This window comes from Salvelinus namaycush, chromosome 9 (assembly GCF_016432855.1).
Source record: "Salvelinus namaycush isolate Seneca chromosome 9, SaNama_1.0, whole genome shotgun sequence".
In the NCBI taxonomy this organism is placed as follows: domain Eukaryota; kingdom Metazoa; phylum Chordata; class Actinopteri; order Salmoniformes; family Salmonidae; genus Salvelinus; species Salvelinus namaycush.
Window position 1 is genome coordinate 27,283,399 of NC_052315.1, and position 6,000 is coordinate 27,289,398.

Consider the following 6,000-nt stretch of genomic DNA (forward strand, 5'->3'; position numbering starts at 1 on the left):
ATGATGAGAAAGGTTGCATCTCTGGAGGCGCCAGTTAAGCTAGGTGAGGTCTCTGCATGTGTGGTGGATGGGACAAAGGAGCTATCTAAGGCATGTTGAGCGGGACTAGGGGCTCCGCAGTAAAAAATTTAACAATGGGAGCTACCCTAAACAACAGTATACAAGACATATTGACATTAGAGAGAGGCATAAAGCAATCACAGGTGTTGATTGGGAGAGCTAAGACAACAACGGGTAAGACAACAACGGGTAAACAGCTAAGACAACAACAACGGGTAAATGGCGATGAATGGGCAGAGAGGGTCAGTTAGCTACACGCAGGGCCTGAGTTCGAGGCTGGGGCCGACAGATAAACAAAATGAAGTACCGTGTTAATGAACAGTCCAGCAGGCATCAGCTGTATAGCCGAGTGATCATAGGGTCCAATGAGCAGCAATACTACGCTAGGTGAGCGGGAGACATGGCGTTCAGAAAGCTAGCGGGCCGGAGCTAGCAGATGGGTCTTCACCGACATCCACGACGCAGAGGCTGGTTGAGAGCACATCGGCCGAATTACGTCACCAGACCAGCCGTGATGGATCGGCGGGGCTCAGTGTCGACAAAGGGTCCAGGCCAATTTGCAAGAGAGAGGTATTGTAGTTGGTGTACTTCGTTGGCTAGCCGGGAGATGGGCCTAGCTCGAGGCTAGCTCGAGGCTAACTGGTGCTTGCTTCTGGACAAGGGCGTTAGCCACAATAGCCACTCTGTAGCAGCTAGCTAGCTGTGATGATCCGGTATAATTGTCCAGAGCTTGCGGCAGGAATCCGGTGATGTAGTGGAAAAAAGCAGTCCGATATGCTCAGGGCTGATATTGCGCTGTGCAGACTGGCAGGTATTATCCGGGCTAAAGCGGCTGGTGTCTGAGCTAAAGGTAAAGACCGCTAGCAGTGGCTAACAATGACTAAATAGCTAGTAGCTAATTAGCTGGATAGCTTCTGATGGCTAGCTTCTGATGGAGGTTCCAGTTATTAGGTCTAAAAAATAGCAGATCCGTACCACATTGGGTGAGGCGGGTTGCAGGAAGGTATATTTATTTTGAAAATGGAAAAAAGAGATTGAAATATATATATAAAAAAATGAATATTTACATGGGACAAAACAACACACGTCTTACTGCTACGCCATCTTGGATATCAGAGACTGACTGCATCACTTCTTTTTATAAGAAGAAAATCCTAAATTGTTTGCATACTCAACTTATACACAGCTCTGACACACACACTTATCCCACCAGACATGTCACCAGGGGTCTTTTCACTGTCCCCAAATCCAGAACAAATTCAAGAAAGCGTACAGTATTATGTCGAGTCCTTATTGCATGGAACTTCCTTCTATCTCATATTGCTCAAATAAACAGCAAACCTGGTTTCAAAAAACAGAGAAAGCAACACCTCACGGCACAACGCCTCTCCCCTATTTGACTTAGATAGTTTGTGTGTATGCATTGATATGTAGCATACGTGTGCCTTTCAAAAATGTTTACGTAGTTCTGTCCTTGAGCTGTTCTTGTCTATTGACATTCTGTATTATGTAATTCTGTATTATGTTTCATGTTTTGTGTGGACCCCAGGAAGAGTAGCTGCTGCTTTTGCAGCAGCTAATAGGGATCCTAATAAAATACCAAATACCAAATGTATTAACCTTTCACGAGTATCAATCCCGGATCCGGGAGCACCCCCCACCCCCCACACACTGATTAGCATAGCTAGCATAGCTTCAGAAGTAGATAGTAGCATCTAAATATCATTAAATCACAAGTCCAAGACACCAGATGAAAGATACAGATCTTGTGAATAAAGCCACCATTTCAGATTTTTAAAATGTTTTACAGGGAAGACAAAATATGTAAATCTATTAGCTAAACACGTTAGCAAAATACACCACTATTCTAACTCCATCAGTTTCTTACTCCTTCAGGTGCTATCACCAATTCGGCTCAACTAAGATATTGATAGCCAATAACCTATAAAAAAAACCATCAGATGACAGTCTGATAACATATTCATGGTATAGGATAGTTTTTGTTAGAAAAAAGTGCATATTTCAGGTAGAAATCACAGTTTACAATTGCACCGACCATCACAAATCGACTAGAATTACTAGATAGAGCAACGTGTATGACCAATTTACTCATCATAAAACATTTCATAAAAATAGACAAAGCATAGCAATGGAAAGACCCAGTTCTTGTGATTTCAGACCATATTTCAGATTTTCTAAGCGTTTTTCAGCGAAAACACAATAAATCGATAAGTTAGCATACTACATGTGCAAACGTTACCAGAGCATCGATTCCAGCCAAAGAGCGCTATAACGTAACCACCGCCAAAATATATTAATTTTTTCACTAACCTTCTCAGAATTCTTCCGATGACACTCCTGTAACATCATTTTACAACATACATATACAGTTTGTTCGAAAAGGTGCATATTTAGCCATACAAAACCGTGGTTACACAATAAAAATACTAGGAAATCAAGCCTCAATATGTCTGACGTCATCTATCAGAGTGATCTAGTTTAATTGAAAGCTAATCATATACTTGACTAAAAAATACAGGGTTGACAGGAATCGAAAGACAAATTAGTTCTTAATGCAACCGCTGACTTACATTTTTAAAATTATCCTTACTTTTCAATACAGGGTTCGCCAAGTGACGCGATAACAAACAAAATGGCGAAATATGCGTTTAAAATATTTCGACAGAACAACGATTTATCATATTAAATATTGCTTACTTTGAGCTGTTCTTCCATCAGATTCTTGGGCAATGTATTCTTTCTTGGGTTTAATCTTCTTTTGGTCGAAAGATGTCCTTTGTCCGTCTAAATGCCCGCTAACGTTCGACCGGGACCCCGAAATGTGCCCGGTGCTTCACATAGAAATGCATCAAAATCGCACTAAACGGATATAAATTGCTATAAAACGGTTTAAATTAACTACCTTATGATGTTTCTAAGTCCTATATCGAATTAAATTACAGACGGATACATTTTACGTTGATAACCGAGCCTTTGAAAATGGCATCCGGAGGTGTCTTCCTGCGTAAAGGCGAGCGTCGAAAGGGGGGCTACCCTCACTCCTTGGTCCTTTATAACCTCTGAGAGCTACGCAGAAGGCCCATTCCACTTCTCATTGGTTACTGACATCCAGGGGAAGGCGGGTGCAGTTCGTGTCGTTCCATAGGATAGACAGAGACTTTTAAAACTGATCTGAAATCAGAGCTTCGCTCTCAGACCTTTCACTGTCTGTCATGGATTTCGCTGTAGAAAGAGTTCTGGGTCACCCACAGACATCATTCCAACTTTGTATGAAACTTGAAAGTGTTTTCTATCCAATAGAATTAATAATATGCATATTGTACGAGCAAGAATTGAGTACTAGGCAGTTTAATTTGGAGACGACAAAATGCTAATTCGGAACAGCACCCCCTGTAGTCGCAAGAAGTTAACATATGTTTTAGGTAGGCAATACATAGACTCCTGTAAAATGGACCCAATTGTCACAAACGTCAGTTTAACGTCAAGTTTTGATTTACATTTGGTTTAGTTGTCAACTAACGTGAATTCAACGTGAAATCAACGAAAAATGTTCCCAAGTCATTGGATTTAGGTGAACATTTGGGTAAAAAAATAAATAAATTGAATTACGTTGATGACTCTGTGTTGATTGAACTTTTGTTGAAATGATGTGGAAACAACGTTGATTCAACCAGTTTTGCCCAGTGGGAAGGCTACCTAGTCATAAGCCTACACTCACTGCTGGAGGGAATGTACAGCCGTCCTTGATTGTGAGCTAGAATGAAATGTTGAATGAAATATGTGCGACACAAGAGGTGAACAACGGTTTTCCATCAATAGAATCAATGTAGGGAGGTAACATGATATCATATGGGAAATAATTAGACCGCACTTACTGGTCGGACTAGTTATCTCATGTGCTTTGGCAGAGAAGTAGCCTATGTGAGCGCTTTAACAGTAGCCTAAATGTACAGTTAAAGTATACATGAACAATAAATTAATGAACTTCAGAGATAATAGGCAGTTTTTTTTCTGAGAACAACATGCTCTTATTAGCCTAGCAGAATCACCCACAAAAAGAGGTTTGTGATAGGCCTTCAATTTAATGGGTTAACTTGCTATAGCCTACAGTTCACAATAACAAGCATTTCACTACACCCGCAATAACATCTGCTAAAAATGTGTACGTGACCAATACAATTTGATTTGATTTGAACAGGAAAACATGTTGCACCAAAATAAAATGAAGAGGTAGTAAACTTTTATGATGACACTTTGTTTAATCTTTAAAGCGTTGGCTAATGGTTTACTGAAACATAAAGAAGCTATCCGACTTTCAATAGAACCGCAAAAAGGCAAAGCCAAAAATATTGATTTGAAAGCATCCTCGGTAAGGAGCGCTTGAGAGGGAGAACTATGGGTAATAGATGGATTTGGCGGAAGGGTTGCAAAATAAATCCTTGCATTGCAGGGATCAACTTGCTTTGGCAGTTTTATAGCATCATGCAGTAGTAGCAGTAATAATAATAATAATAATGAACAATTACTACCTTACTATTCTGCGCATGCTGACACAAACCGATTAGGAAATTTCAAACATGCTGGGCAAAAACATTGAGGTGTGCATGGATTATTTGGACAATAATGTTGTGTGGAGTCGTTTTTATTAGCAGGAAGAAGTTGAACTAATGTCTAATTGTGGAGTCTTTGGTAAACAAAAGTGTCACAATACATAGGGGCATATTTATCAATCAGGGCATGTGAATCCGAGTGGGAGGGTTCTACTAAGCTATATGGAATTGTTTAAAGAAGGTTGGACCACAGATCATTTAGCTATTTGATTTAGAATTGTAAGGCCCCTCTGAGTATATAAAAAAATCAACAAAAATTATTTAATGACATTTTTTATTTGGCCTTACTGCTATTAGCCCATACAAAGCATATTAGTACGCTACAGACAGAATTTGGCAGATCGGCTCTACCAATTACAGACGAGTCCCAAAACGCTTGTGGGGGTCGTAGAGCAAAACGGTCGACATGTACAGTACCAGTCACGAGTTTGGACACACTTACTCCTTCAAAGGTTTTTCTATATTTGTACTATTTTCTATATTGTAGAATAATAGTAAAGACATCAAAACTATGAAATAACACATATGGCCTCAAATAGTAACCAAAGAATAGTTAAACAAATCAAAATATATTTTATATTTCAGATTTTTCCAAGTAGCCACCCTTTGCCTTGATGACAGTTTTGCACACTCTTGGCATTCTCTCAACCAGCTTCATGAGGAAGTCAGTAGCTTAAACTGACCGACGTTTATGGTGATTGTTTTATTATGCTAATTATATTCCCGTGGTGTCACGATCGTCGTCAGGGTGAAAATGACCGGACAAAGGTACATTTCTTTTTATTATGAATGTCGCCAACAAAAACAAGAAACAACAAAAACTAACGTGAAGCTGACTAGGGCTGTACAGGCCACTAACACAGACAACTACCCACAACTAAGGTGGAAAAACAGGCTGCCTAAGTATGATTCCCAATCAGAGACAACGATAGACAGCTGTCCCTGATTGAGAACCATACCCGGCCAAAACATAGAAACAGAAAACCAAAATAGAGAATAAAAGCCTCTATGGCCAGGGCGTGACACGCGGGGACGAGGACATTGACTCTAGGGGGTGTTTAAGGGATTCTTTCTCAGAGCGGTTAAAGTTATCCCTGACATAGGGGATAGAGGCCTCTAGTTTGGATATGTGTCACAACTTTCGCCGAAGTCGGTTCCTCTCCTTGTTCGTGCGGCGCTCGGCGTCGCCAGTCTTCTAGCCATCATCGATCCACTTTTCATTTTCCTTTTGTTTTGTCTTGTCTTCCCACACACCTGGTCTCAATTCCCTCATTACATGTTGTGTATTTAACCCGCTGTTCCCACCCAT